The sequence below is a fragment of the Vulpes vulpes genome, chromosome 12 (genome assembly GCF_048418805.1).
Source record: "Vulpes vulpes isolate BD-2025 chromosome 12, VulVul3, whole genome shotgun sequence".
Taxonomy (NCBI): Eukaryota; Metazoa; Chordata; class Mammalia; order Carnivora; family Canidae; genus Vulpes; species Vulpes vulpes.
Window position 1 is genome coordinate 124,748,788 of NC_132791.1, and position 14,787 is coordinate 124,763,574.

The 14,787-nt window shown below is 40.5% G+C and overlaps 1 pseudogene; it reads left to right on the forward strand.

Moving 5' to 3' along the window:
- The first annotated feature begins 423 nt into the window (after positions 1 to 423).
- The window catches only part of LOC112925893 (calcyclin-binding protein pseudogene), a 41,869-nt pseudogene continuing 27,505 nt past the window's right edge, over positions 424 to 14,787 (forward strand).

The window sequence follows — 14,787 nt, forward strand, 5'->3', positions numbered from 1 at the left end:
TAAAACTCAACATATAAGCAGAAATGGCCCACACTAGGGAACAGTTGGTAAAATGTTCTCCTAGAAAGGGAGAACACAGCAGATAGAAGGAGGACGAAAAATCACAAACAGACATATAAGTTTACAAATTAAAAGGACCCACTGCATGTCCAGCACAATGAAAGAAAAGTGATCCATATTCAGGCATATTTTCATGATGTCTCAGAGCACTGGGGTTGAAGAGAAATAAATAATCTTAAAGCTTCTAAAGGGAGAGGAGGGCCCAGTCTCACAACAGGTAGAGTGTACCCTCAGGCTGCGGGCACCTTGACTCCTGCAGTTGGGGCTTGCGTCTGGTTGATGATGTTTGGAGCAAAGTTTTCTGCTCTCTCCCCTGCGGGGCTGCAGCTCTACAGCCCAGGCCTTGCCTGACCCAACCCAACCATGGCTTCAGCTTTGGAAGAGCTACAGAAAGATCTAAAGGAGTAAAGGTGCTGCTGGGAAAGGCCACTAGAAAAAAAGTATGCAATGCCTTAGAGCTGAAAAATCCAAGATCAGATAGAAATCAAGAACAAGATGCAGCAGAAATCACAGAAAAAAAGCAGAGCTTCTTGACAGTGAAAAGCCAGCTGCTGTGGTTGCTCCCATCATAACAAGATATACAGTGAAAATTGGTAATTGCAGATGAGATCAGTCAGATAAGTTTGTGAAAATCTACACCACCTTAACTGGAGTTCATCAAGTCTCTACTGAAAATGTGCAGGTACATTTCACAGAGAGGTCATTTGATCTTTTGGCAAAGAACCAAAATGTGAAGAGTTACTTCATGATTGTGAACAATCTCTTGAAACCCATCTCCACAGAAGGCAGTTCAAAAAAAGACCAAGACAACAGATAGAGTTCTTATCTTATGGAGAAAGAAAGCACAAAACACGTAGTGGGATTACCTGACTCAGGATGAGAAGGAGTACAGAGGGAAAGAAATTTCTTCCTGAGACACTGATACAGATCCCAGTTAGGGACTGATGGATGTTCTACAGAAAATTTATGAATATGGAGATGATGATATGAAGTGAACCATTAATAAAGTCTGAGAGGAATCAAAAGAGAAACAAACCAAAGAAGACACAGAATTTTTAAAGTCATTTTGGGGACAGCCCGGGTGGCTCAGCGGTTTAGTACCGCCATTGGCCCAGGGCATAATCCTGGAGACCTGGGTTCGAGTCCCATGTCAGGCTCCCTGCATGGAGCCTGCTTCTTCCTCTGCCTGTGTCTCTGCCTCTCTCTCTGTCTGTGTGTCTCTCAGGAATAAATAAATAAAATCTTTAAACAAAAATAAAGGGAACTGTGATGGGGAAATATTGAGGATTCCAATGAGGAATGTTGGTGAGCTGCAAGGACAAATTTGACAGATAACTACTTACACAGCCTTCTGCTAAGGAAAGGCAATGAATTTTCTCATTTCCTACTGGAGAATTCATTAAAATAAAATATGTTTATTAAACACTTCCTCCCAAAGATGGCTTCCTTAGTAATCTGGGCATTTTGTTCAAAAAAGGATAATATTGTATTCTTGTGTGAAATGTAAAAAAGCAAAGTAGCAAAGTCTTGCTTAATGATAACGCCACATCATGTGTATTTCTGTTCAGCTAAGAGGTACAAAAGTTCTGGTTTACCTGTAAGTTCCTGATATCAGTCCCCAACAATGTAAGAATAAGTAAAAATAAAACCGGAATTTTTACATAAAATGCACAAAAAAAAAAAAGGAAAATGGAGGAATGCTTTCAAAATTCTGAGGGAAAATTATTTCCAACCAAGAATTCTATACCTAACCAAACTAAAATAAAAAGGTAGGATAAAATAAAGGCATTTTTAGGGAAGGATAGCATGAGATTGGGGGGTGAGGGGTGAGATAGTTGATGGTTTAAATATTTGAATTTCAAATATTTACCAAATATTCACCAGAGATTTCAAACCAGGGGAGAGGCAAGATCTGATTTGTATTTAGTATTACAGTCTATTTTAGCTGACATTAGATCTTACAGTCTATTTATCTGATATTTTGTTAGTCTGGATCTCTCATGCCTGCTGTTTGCATGGCTTATCATTTTCTATTCTTTTACTTTCAACCTATTTGTGTCTATAAATACTGGGTGTGTCTCCTGTGAACAACACATAGTGGGAGCATTTTTTTTCTATCCAGTCTGGCAACCTCCTTCTTTTGATTGGATGGTTTAATACAATCATATTCAATATTATGATCCAAATGGCTGGATGGTTAATTACCATTCTTTTTTGTTTTCTATACATTTCATAATCCTGTTGTTCCTATATTCTTCTTTTACTATCTCCTTTGACTTAAGTGGATAGCCCCTAGTGTACTATTTAAATTCCTTTAAGGATTTTGAACTATATATTTTTTAGTGATCTTCTCCATGGTTGCTCTAGGGCTTACAATATACATCTTAACTTATTAAAATCTCCTTCAAATTAACACTACTTAATTCTAGTAAGATAGTGAAATTTATCCTGTATTGCTATGCTCTCTTTCCCCTTTTTGTGCTGTTATTGTTATACATATGAATGCCTATCTAAGTTGCAAACCCAACAATACACTTTTGGAATTACTGCTTTTTATAATATTCTCTTTTATGTAAGCTAAGAGAAGAAATGAGAGCACAAATATACATTGGTAGGAGTTTCTTAAAATATATTAATTTTCTTATTTACCAGGTGGGGTTATTTCCATTTCTTCCTGTGGATGGGAGTACCTGCTGGTGTCATTTCCTCAAGCCAATATGGCTTCATGCCCACGCTCACTTTTGTGATGTTATTATCAAATATATTTCTATGTGTTATAGGTCCAATAATACAATTCTACAGATATTGTTTTAAAATAGAAGGAAAAATAAAAATTTAACAATATTGTCTTTTATCATTACCTAGATTTTTAGCAGAGCTCTTTGGTTTTTCACATAGATTCAAATTACTGTCTGATGTCACTTCCTGTCAATCTAAAGAACTTCCTTTAGTATTCCGTATAAGGCAGCTCTACCAACAATCAATTCTGTTTTTCTTTATCTGAAACTGTCTTTATTTCACCTTTGCTTTTGAAATACAGCTTTATTGGATATGGGATTCTTAGTAGAGAGTTTTTCTTTGTTTCTGAATATACTGTCACACTGCTTGCTAGCCCCCATTATTTCTGACATGAAGTCAGCTGTTAATTTTATTGTGGTGAGTCATGTTTTTCTTGCCTCTTTTTTTTTTTTTTATTTGAGAAAGAGAGAGAAGAGAGAGAGAATTTGCAATGGGGAGGGGCAGAGGGAGAGAAAGCAGATTCACTGCTGATCAGGAAGCCCAATGCAGAGCTCCATCCCAGGACCTGACCTGAGCCGAAGGCAGACATTCAGTGGATTAAGTTGCTCAGGTGTCTCTCTCTTGTTGCTTTCAAGAGCTTCTCTGTATCTTTGGCTTTCAACATTTTGACTATGATGTTTCTGAGTATGAATCTCTTCTTGTTTATCCTGCTAAGAGTCTGTTCAACTGCTGAGATGTGGTATCAGCACTTTTTTTCACTGTATCTGGAAAGTTTCCAGCCATGATTTTTTTTTTTTTTTAACATTTATTCTGCACCTTTCTCTCCTCTCCTTCTGGCACTACCATTACATATATGTTAATGCATTAAATGGTGTGAACCACACTTCTCTGAGACTCTGTTCATTTTTCTTTATTCTACTTACCTTCCATTCCTTAGATTATGTAATCTCTATTGATCTGCTTTCAAATTCTCTGATTTTTCTTCTGCTCACTCAAATCTTTTTTTTTTTTCTTAAAGATTTTATTTATTTATTCATGAGAGAGACAGAGAGAGGCAGAGACACAGGCAGAAGGAGAAGCTGACTCCATGCAGGGAGCCCGATGTGAGACTCGATCCTGTGTCTCCAGGATCACACCCTGGATTGAAGGCGGCACTAAACTGCTGAGCCACCCAGGTTGCCCTGCCCACTCAAATCTATCACTGAATCCCTCTAGTGAATATTGCCTTTCAATTATTATACTTTTAAACTCCAGAATTTATATCCAATTCTTTTTATACTTTGTCTTTTTATACTAGTTGATGAGTCACTGTTATCATCCATCCTGCTTCTAAATCTTTAAACATGGTTTCCTTTAGTTCTCTGAACATATGTATAATAGCTGCCTGGAAGTCTCTATTGGCTAAGTCCATCATCTGGGCTCCTTCAAAGGTATTTTCTATTGTCCACTTTATTCTTCTTCCTGTGTTTATAACACACTTTCCTGTTTCCTCGTAGGCTTCATTATTTTTTGTTGAAAACTATACAGTTCGGGGACCCCTGGTGGCTCAGCGGTTGAGCGTCTGCCTTTGGCTCAGGGCGTGATCCCAGGTCCGGGGATCGAGTCCCACATCAGGCTCCCTGTGAGGAGCCTGCTTCTCCCTCTGCCTGTGTCTCTGCCTCTCTCTGTGTCTCTCATGAATAAATAAATAAAATCTTTAAAAAAAAAAAAAGAAAAGAAAACTATACAGTTTAAATAATATAATGTAGAAACTCAACACTGATCCTTCCCCCTCTTTGGGAAGCATTTTGGAACTAAATTTGCTTCATTTGGTTTTTTTTGTGTATGTTTTGTGTTCTTTTTCCTCCTACTCCTACTCCTAGGGATTACATCTGGGGCTGTGTGAACCACTTTTTGATCAAAGATTGTGTATAAGCCCCCTTAGGAACTTAGGTATACATGTACACTTACCATGAGATCTATGTGTGGCTCAAAAACTGTTTCTGTAGTCTAAAACTTTGTTCCAAGGCCACTAGCTCAGTTTTCCTCACCATTCACTCCTGAGAGGGCACACCTTGTGTATGCACACAGTCTTCCAGATCACTGGGGAAGAGTGTGATTTTATGTTAAAGCTTGGCTTCTTAGGAGTCATCTCTGGATCAGAGTGGCTTATTGTTTAGTCAGTGTTTGGCCAGTGTTTATTGTTTACTTCCCTTGAGGCAGTAAGGCTTCCATATTTTTCTGATGGATCTGTGCATTGGTGTTGGGGAATATCACCAAAAAGACATGACCATTGACTGACCAGTGAGCTGGACCCAGGCACTTGGAGGCTCCTCACTCCTTCCCCTTGTCCTTGGGATGTGAGTTCCACTTGCCTTTCTCACTTCCATAGGCTGCTCCAAAGATATAGCCCTAAGATGATGATACGGTGCTGAGGACACCTACACGGTATATGTGACTGAGCCCAGTTAGGGCCCCTGTATAAATTTTTAAATTTTGGAGGGCAGGTGTTAGGATCCACTCATGTTGCTGTTGCCCCAAACAGGACTCATATATAAGTTCCCTTATATATGCCACCTACCAACCTGGAGAAGGAGGAGCCTGCCTCTTTCTTTGGTTTCTCCCTGCCCTGCCTGTTTGGAAGCTGGTGTTAGATTATACCTAGGAAGCTCCCAAGAGAGCTGCAAACCAAAAGTGGCTTAATTCATGCTTTAATGCCTGCACCACATTCTGCTTTTATTGCTCCTGAGTGGGTACAAGTACATATGCAGAGCCTTCTAGATCCTTAGACGTGAGAGTGAAGGCTCTTCTCAGTAATTTCTCTACTACTAGTATCATAGAACTACTAGCCTTCTTCATTGCACACCACCCAGGTATCTGTTGTTTCCAACAAAACCCTAGGCATGAATTTCTCCATTTTCTATTCCAAATAAATTCAGTCCTCTGAGGCAGAGTTGTGGGGTTCTCTGTCCTCTTTTCCTGGGAAGAATTTCTGTACCACCCCACTAGAGCTGGGGCCAGCAACAGCCCTTGCCATGCAAATGGTAGCTAGAAGGCAGTACCAATCTTGCCAGGTGCACCTGCCTGGAATAGTGCTTTGGTGACACAGTCTGGGAGTGTGGAGGCCAAGCAAGAGACACTGGCCCACCCCTACGGAAACAAAACAGTAGCCCTAGAAGTTGGGAGTAGGAAAAAAAAAACCTCTTTGTGGCTGCACGTAGTGGGACTGTTAGAGCTTTGGTCACATGGAGTTGGGGGAAGAAAAGATGGGCATAGGTGCTGGTCCAAATGCCACAGACTCGTTTTGAGATTTGGTAGATTTTCTCAAATAAATGTTTCTCCATTTGTTGTATGTTCTAAGGACAGTTTCCAGAAGCTTTTAATAGTTTTGATATACTTTCATTAAAGTATTGTTTTGCTATACAAAGAATCTGCCAATCTGCTCATACCACATTCCATAAGTTGCAACTCTGACTTATATTTTAAAAACAGTCTTGTTCCCTGCTGTGTGGAAAACGGAACAGAGCAGAAGCAGTAAGCTCTGTATTAAAAATATCCATCATTATTTTTTATATGTGCAATGCCTTTAATACAGGCTGATGCACAGTAGTGCTCACAAATGTTAGCTTTCTTTCTGGATCCTTTTCAAGGTGGATTGTCCCCCAACAAATGGACCCCAAATGCTCTGAGATGCCCCCTCAAGAAAACTGTTCTTACTTGCCAACTTCAAAATTTCCACCAAGATTTTCCAATCTCAGGATAACCACACTACCAGCCTTCCTCAAACTAGCCTACTCCTTGTGTTAAGAGGCTTCTGAACTTCCTGACCAGGTCTGGACCCGGATTCCCATCTTCCTTACCATCTCACGGTTTCCTGTCTTTGCTTCAAAATTCTCAGTTTTAATACTCATCCTGATTCCGTAAAGACTTGCCAGTTTCAACTGAGGTGTTTTTGTCTCCCCATCTACAACCTCCCCCTGTATTTGTTACTAGCCCCTAAAAGCTTCACTTGCCCAGACCACCTGGTCCCCACCCCCTGATACAGTCTACTCCATCCAGCTACTCTAGCCTCTCATTGGCTCTGTTCTTCTCTTCTGGCTTCTACATATGTCAGATCTTGCCCTGTACCCTAGTTTTGCTTGTAGTTGCTCCTGACACACACACCTGAGTTTATTCATTATTTATGCCTATCTTCCAGGTCCCCTACCTTTTTTTGGCCCAGGGACTTTTTTTTTTCAATCTTTTGAATAGAGACAACATATAATGGTATATTACTTTTGGATATACAACACAGGGGTTCAGTACTCTATATGTTATGCTGTGCTCACCAGAAATGTAGCTACCACCTATACTTATCACCCTACAATGTTATTATAATATATCTTGACTATATTCCTTATGTTATACCTCTTATTCCCATAACTGGTTCATTCCATAACTGAAAAACTGCATCCTCCACACCCTGTCACCCATTTTACCCAATTCCCCATTCTCCTCTGGTAACCATCACTTTGTTCTTTGTATTTTGGGATCTGATTTTACTTTTCATGTATTCATTTGTTTAAGTTTTTTTAGATTCCACATAGGAGTGAAATCATACTCTATTTTGCTTTCTCAGTCTGACTTATTTCATTTATCATATTAGCTGCTAGGTTGGCTCAGGGTCTTCTTAATGGGCCCTCAGGATCAAGCATTCTCCCAATCCAACTCTAGACTTCTCAATTGGTTCCAGCTACCAGTTCCTCACACTCACCCCAAATCACTACTCTCCTGTTATCTTGTGCTGTTTCTCTGATCTCTTTGCCCTGTTTGTCTTGTTGCCTACTTTCCAAAGCCAAAAATGTACTTCTATATCTCTGTGTGAACTTGAAGTGACTGACTTGCACTTACTTTACATGTTGTGCCTAGCATTAAGTACAGCATATAGAATAATCCAAAACAAAGAGCTCTTTAGTAGATCACAGTGGTTTTAAAATAAAACCAAGTATCAGACTACAACAGAGGGAACTACTATCTAAAAGAGCAAAAGATCCATGAGGGCAAAAATTTGATTTCCCAGCACCTAAAACAGCACTTGACATGTAATGTTCTCAATAAATATTTGTAGAACAAATTAGTGAATAAAAAGTTCAAGAGAATTCAGCTAACCACAATGATTAGAAACATTTTTGCATTTATGTCCCAATTTGCCAAAACTCCCTCATATGCTAATTACATCCATATGGTGTCAGAGATTACTTCTAAAGGTGTCATCTCTGTGATCCCAGCATTTTACAATGCGCATTCATGTATTCTTTCTTTAGTATTCATGTATTCTAACTCCCATCTTAAAGATTTTTTTTCTGCTTCATATTCTACTCATATCTTTAATATTTTAAAATTTTGTTTGGCATGCTGGATAAAACTACTCCAGTTCTGATTGTAGGTTCCCCATGAAACCATCATGACTTTGTCTGTCAGTTGAACTTAAGGGCAAGATGGGAGGAGTTCTGAAGGGGCCATGCTCCTTTGTAAATGTGTTGTAGGTGAGAGGGTGGCTTGGGTGTTGGTCAGATCTGAGTTTTTATGTAACGTATTTATCTGACTCTAATTAGTAGCTCTAATGGCACAGATGCCATTAATTTTTAAGATTTTATTTATTCATAAGAGACACAATGAGGCAGAGACATAGAGGGAGAAGCAGGCTCCCCACAGGGAACCCAATGCAGGACTTGATCCCAGGACTCGGGGATCACGACCTGAGCCAAAGGCAGATGCCCAACTACTGAGACACCAATGCGTCCCCACATGCCACTAATTTTATATAGACTTTCCCTACAGCATGAACACCTGTGTCAAGTTGCCTGTTTCTCCTGATGCGGGCAGGAATCTGCCTGGTATTTCTCTGAATCTGTGATGCTTTTGATCATTTTCCACCCAAGCATAGAGCTTAAAGAAGTGTAGAAAGCCTTAGAAAATGGCAGAGATGATGACTCCCTGTGTAAACACCACTAGAGAGAAAGGTAATAAATTGTAGCTACTTTCACTTGTTTTTAATTTCTGACCACTAGTGTAAGTAACTTCCATTTGCTTCCCCAAAGATTCACAAAAATTGATTTATTTTAGCCTCGTCTGGTGGGAGACCAGAGTACATCTCTTTAATAGGTCATATTATCATAATTTAAATTAATGTTCTTCCATGGGTTTTAATATGACCATTTTTTATCCCTTATGATCTTTGCAGTAACTTTTAAAAAGGCTAAGATTTAGGATTTAGGAATCCCTGAGGAAAAGAGGCGCTAAGTTTGATTAATTTTGTGTCATGCTTTTGGGTATCTGACATTCTTCAATTTTATTTTAACTAAGAAAGGCACCAAGATTACAGATGCTACCACCACTCATCAGACACGCTCGGTCTTGAAATCTCTTTAGGGCTTTTGGAAAACTTTCCTTTATAAAAGTAATTAAATGAAGAGGACAACAATAATAATAAGCAGTTTCCACCAATAATACTTTTCATCACCACTGTATGCCCAAACAGCTAAGACATTACAGCAGTATAAGTAACTCCACACACAAGCACAGGGAAAGGGGGTAACGTGACAACCTACCTGCCACCTCCCATAGCCTTCCCCAATATGTCTCTAACTTGCATCCATATTTTATAGCTATGAATAGACTTAACTCTGTTTAAATGTGCCTTGTGTGCTGTCTATGAATTGAAGGGTACCAGTGGTGGCCCTCCTATTTCGCTTGAATTGCATAGATCAAAACAGCTGTATAGATCAAAAGAGTTGCAAAAGAAATGAATAGATCAAAAGACCGAGGAGATCTCATAACACAATCTTCTTCCTGAGATTTGTATCCACTATATAATTCCCCAACATTAAAGGGACTTCTGTACCATACTCCTCCAATCAAACACATCTAATTCATTAAGGGCATTAATTTAACAAAAAGCTAAAACAATAACAAATCAGAATGGATGCCCAAAGGCCACAGTTAAAAGGCATATTACTAGAGAACAGAGCCCTTGGAATTTATGTAATTACCAGGATGACCTGAGCTAGGAACCTCTGAGTCTTCACTGAAGCTCACATGTTAACTACCATGATTAGGGAAATGAGTCTGGCTTGGGTCCAGCCCCAGGCAGGAAATAGAAATGAAGTAGAAATACCCAGAAGTACAGGAGGTTTATACTGAGGTGGCAGGGGGGCAGAGGGTGCTGAAGCCAGTGCATAACTCCATGTTTAGGCAGGCTGCTCCTGACTGGCAGGAAACAAGATGGTGTCTAAGCGAAGATAACAAGAATAGGAAAGGAGCCACCAAGCCAGATGGCAGCGATCTATGCCAGGCAGTCTGCAGCTCGAGGATAGGTATCTGAGACAAAGGGGATTTCGTTCTGAATCAAATTCCCACCTAATTTTATTGAGATGCTTAAGGAACCTGCCCTTTGAAAACTCTTCTACTCACTTTGTATTCCTTTTATCTTTTTAGGTTCCACAGACCCATCAGTCTCAAATATCCCTCAATACTCTATGCCAGCTCTCCACTGAATAAACTGCAATTCCCTAAATCTAATATCTGAGATGAGGCGCAGGCAGGCTTTTGAGGGAGAGTTCTAATATACAACCCCCCCCACCCCAACTCTATTTTCTGTAATTCAAAGACAGCTAGGGAAACTAGTACAGTCTTTTCTCTCATAAGCAGGAACTACCAGTGACGCAAGCTAAATGAGCTAGCTCTAGGTGCCAGTCAAATGCTCCTTCAGTGCCTTCACAGAAATGCAGCCTCACAACTCAAAAATGTCCCTTTCCAGTAGTTTCCAACATGCTCAGAACATTTGCACAATGGAAGTTTTCTGCAGAGACCCCGTTTATAAAAAAGAAAGGCATAGATGCTCCAGGTGAAGTGGCCCTCAGGGACCTACCATTTCACAGAGTTGGTCTCCCCCTCATCACCTGCTCTCCTATTCCTTCCTTTGCAGCTGCTTCTGAGGCATAACTAAAACTCCAGAGCTATATAAAACAGGATATGAAAAATACTAGCTGGTGGTTAAACATACAGGCTTCAGAATTTTAAAATCCTAGTTCCAAATCCCAATTCTCTCATTTATTACCCAAGTGAATTTGAACAAATTAACCTCAGCTTCTACTTCACATCTATAAAATGCAGATAATAATAGTAACCTCAAAGACTGTTTTGGAGGTTACATAAGATAATGCATTTAAAATACTTAGCAATGCCTGCCCTATAATAAGAATTCAATAAATGCCAGATATATTATTATTAAATTACACAACCTATAAGAATCAAATTAGAGTCTTTTAATATTGGAGATAAGAATTGGTATTTCTTGCCCTTAAATTCTTCTAGAATATTGTTTTCCAAATTGTGTTCAGCAGAACATTATCCTCATGAAATATTTCATGAATAAAAGCCTCATGGTCAATTCTATTAGGAAAATGTGTCTAATAAAGCCTCCTGGAGATTCGCAGTGTATAATAAAGGCGAAGTGTCGGGACAGGTCAGTGAATCACATGATGAAGTTTTGCCTTACAAAGCTCATTGTTGCTGGATTGTGGAGTGAAGATGGAAAGGAAGAGGCAGGAATGATGACAGGAGCACTAGTTAGGAATCACTGCAACAATCCAGGGAGAGACTGTAGAGGCCTGAACCGGGGCAAAGAAAAGTGATCAGATTCATAAGAAAAGGAGGAGAGGGGAAGTAAGATGGAAGAGTCAAAGCTGAAACCCAGGGATATGGCCTAGGCTTTATGGTGGAATTAATAGAAACGGAACACAGAACAGGACCAGACTGGGTAAAGATGAGTTTCACTTTGCATTAGTGAGTTTGAGATGCTTATTTTCCAGAAACCTTCCTTTGCAAGTGACAGAAACTAGAGTACAAAGGGAAAGAGAGGAGTGACTTGGTCTTGGACTCTGGAGCAATGTTCCCTTGTCCACCTGGTGGCTGATGTCACTTTCTTTCGGCTTGACAAGAGCCCTGTACCAACCTGGTTAAGGTTTCTGATTTTAAAGAACCTTCTTGGATACGACTGTGCTGCCAGCTGCCTCGACCTGGAAAACCCACTTGCGATCCTTGCTCAAAACCACTTTACCCTGACAGAATCATTCCTATAGACAAACACCCTTGTTGGACTCTCAGCTAAGTCTGGGACCCATCTATGGCACAGGGGACTTGTGGAAGGCTCACCAAAACAAAAATGCAAAGCCTGTCAGCCTAACCATATAGCAATAACAAATGCTCTCTAGGTCTGGTGACACCCTCGGCCGAGGTAGGCCAACCTAAAAGGCGGCCACTATAGATTTCCAAATACGGATCATGGGTGAGAGAACGCTGGTGTCTGTCTTCCCTGTGTCCACTTCTTTAAAATTCCTCCTTTTCTTGGCTGAAGTTTGGAGAAGAAAAAAATAGGGATATCCATCTCTCATGCCTCTTTCCTCCATTTTCCCAAATGCCCTGGACTGGAAGGGGTGAAGACTTCTCTAGATTCAGTATTTCTCACATTTAAGTATGCATAAGAATCACCTAGAGGGCTTGTTAAAAAATAGATTCCTGATAAAAAAGAAAAATAGATTCCTGAGCCTTATCCCTAGAGTTTCTGTTGAGTAAGTCTGAGGTAGGACCAGGGAATTTGCATTTCTAACAAGTTCCCAAGTGATGCTGATACTGCTAGTCTGTGGACCACACTCTAAGATCCAGACTGCTTTTTCCTGCACATTGAAAGAACTCCATGATCTGAATAAGGGTGCTTTCTCTCTATGTCAGAACTTTGTAACATGAATCCTGTAAGCTCAGACCTTGACGTGTTAGACTAATACAGGCTTCAGAATTTTAGTAGACTAAATTCAGTAGATCCTATATTATTCTAACATGCTTGGTTTTCAAGCCTAGTTTCATACTGCTTTCTATTTTGCATGCCAGCAGCTGAAACCCTGCACATTTTTTGGATTCCTTCTGTAACATCCCTAACACACCTGAAGGCAGATGGATATCGTTAGCTGAGTGAGAAAGAAGTCATAAACTCAGAAAGGAAAAAAATCACATTACAATATTTTCAAAAATATAGCCCATTAATATATGTTTTGCCACTGGAATTGTAGAAAAAATGTTCTCTTCGAACAATGAACTTTCTCCCTTCAATGACAGCCATGCAACCATGGTGGTGCCTCCTCTGTTGAGCTGATACAGGAAGCGCAATACTTAATTTGAGGTTCCATTTTGGTTGTTATTTAGCTGATACTTTCTAAACAATCCCCCCACACACACACCCTTAACCTACCTTATTAATCTTCATTCCTGGATTCTTATTCTTTTGCCCATTTACAAAAATTTTAGAAAAAGATTTTTTAAGCACAAACACCATAGAAGTTCTTTTCAAAAAAGCATTCCTTTCTCAGCTGTCCTGAAGTCTGGGTAGGGGAGAAATCTGTGTCCAAGCTCAGCTTTAGGGGAATGGGTAGGGCCCAAAACCCAAAGTTAGGTGGTATTGGGGATGATTAAAGGTAAGGCTCTGCCCTCAGGCGGGAGGATGCAAAAATAGGAAAGGATATTTGTGGACTAAATGGGTGAAGCACACCAGAGGGGAGGGGAAGGTAGGGAGCAGAGAGGTTATCAGAATTGGTATCCCAATTTATGAGGGCTTCCTCCAAAATCCCTCCCCTCCCAACACACTCCTACTCCTCACACCATCAATAATTTTTCATTCAGCTTGTTATTTTGTCTCCAGATATATCCTTATAAATGCCAATAGTCCTGGTAGGTATGCTATATTCAGAAAAAAAAATTTTGATAAAACAAACAAGTAGGAGAGAATGCAGTTCATGACTACTGCCCAGAAAGGATAAACCCTGGTTTGGGTACCCTGGAAGCCAGAAGACAGCATGAGACTAAAAGAGAGCAGGGCACAGCCAAAGCTAAAACACCAAAAAGAACAGAGACACGTGGAGTAACTCAGTCATTGGTGAACCGCAGAGGCTTCCAAAAGTGCAGCATTTCAATGACAATCAAGACCAGAATCCCAGTACCACACACTGGGGTTCCATTCACATCTTAGAATTGCGACCCTAGAGTTGTGCAGTGCACAGCCTGGACAGCCATACATGGCAGCCTCAGTCCTACAGAAGCCAAAATAAATTACCTCAAGGAGAAGACATAGAATGCTCCCTCAGGCCACAATCTCCACCATTCTAAACTGAATGAAGCATCCCTGTGAAAATGCTGAATCTCAAGACTTGCCAAGTTGGACAAAAACAAGCATGTTCTTCAGAAGCCTTAATTTATGAGGTTAACCACCAAAGGGCACATAGCCTTCAGGCTAAACAAGGAGAAAAAACACGCAGCCTTCAACTGCTGCTCTTGTTTACCTAAAGACTTAAAAGAGAATTGGAAGAGCCAAAGACCAGCAGGGAAAGAAAAAAGGGTTTTCACTGGATCCTAGAGGAGGCCATGACAGGAGAAGATGGAATTTAGAGCTAACTGCGGCCCATCCCAATCTGTACCTGCAAGAGCCTCCTCCAAAGAGTTCCCACAGCTTCTCCCTCTTCCAGAGGAGGTTATGGAGCCCCCAGTGGGGGAGCTCCTGCCCTCCAGCAATTGGCTACTCACTTCTCAGAAGACCACGGGTGGTCTAGTTTGTTTAAATACAATATCAGCAAATTGTCGCTAAAAGCCTGTAGAAAGATACCTGTGCCAACAGGTGTTTCTTCTCAACCGGGCTGTGAATGAGCGTCCTTAGGCAAGCGGCTTCTCCCTGGGCCTCAGGTCCTTGGCCTGAAGCCTGCCCAGGGGCGTCCAGCTCCAACACTGCTTTCTTTTTTTTTTTTTTTTTAATTAATTTTTATTGGTGTTCAATTTACCAACATACAGAAAAACACCCAGTGCTCATCCCGTCAAGTGTCCCCCTCAGTGCCCGTCACCCATTCCCTCCACCCCCCACCCTCCTCCCCTTCCACCACCCCTAGTTCGTTTCCCCGAGTTCGGAGTCTTTATGTTCTGTCTCCCTTC